We start from the raw sequence: 292 nt of genomic DNA, 5'->3' as shown, positions 1-292 counted from the left end.
TGGCCCTGGGGGCCAGTGGGCAGCCACTGCTGCCCCGGCCTCCCAGCCTGTGCCAGCGGAGTCAGCGGGGATCAGGAAACAAATGAAAACAGGGGCAATTTGCAGGGGAAGAAATTGCTTTTCCACCTTGGAAACCTGAGCCTCAGATCCCTTTCCCTCCAGAGAAGGGAAACAAAAGCTTTGGGAGGGAAGGGCCAGGCGGCTGCCTCGGAGGGCAGGGGAGGAGAGGGGCCAGGGCAGAGGATGGCATCGGGCTGTGGGGCAGGGAGCCGTGGGACCAGGGACAGGACCG

This window comes from Egretta garzetta, unplaced genomic scaffold, assembly GCF_000687185.1.
Source record: "Egretta garzetta isolate BGI_Z169 unplaced genomic scaffold, ASM68718v1 scaffold245, whole genome shotgun sequence".
NCBI classification, from domain to species: Eukaryota; Metazoa; Chordata; class Aves; order Pelecaniformes; family Ardeidae; genus Egretta; species Egretta garzetta.
This window is presented reverse-complemented; position numbering follows the sequence as displayed.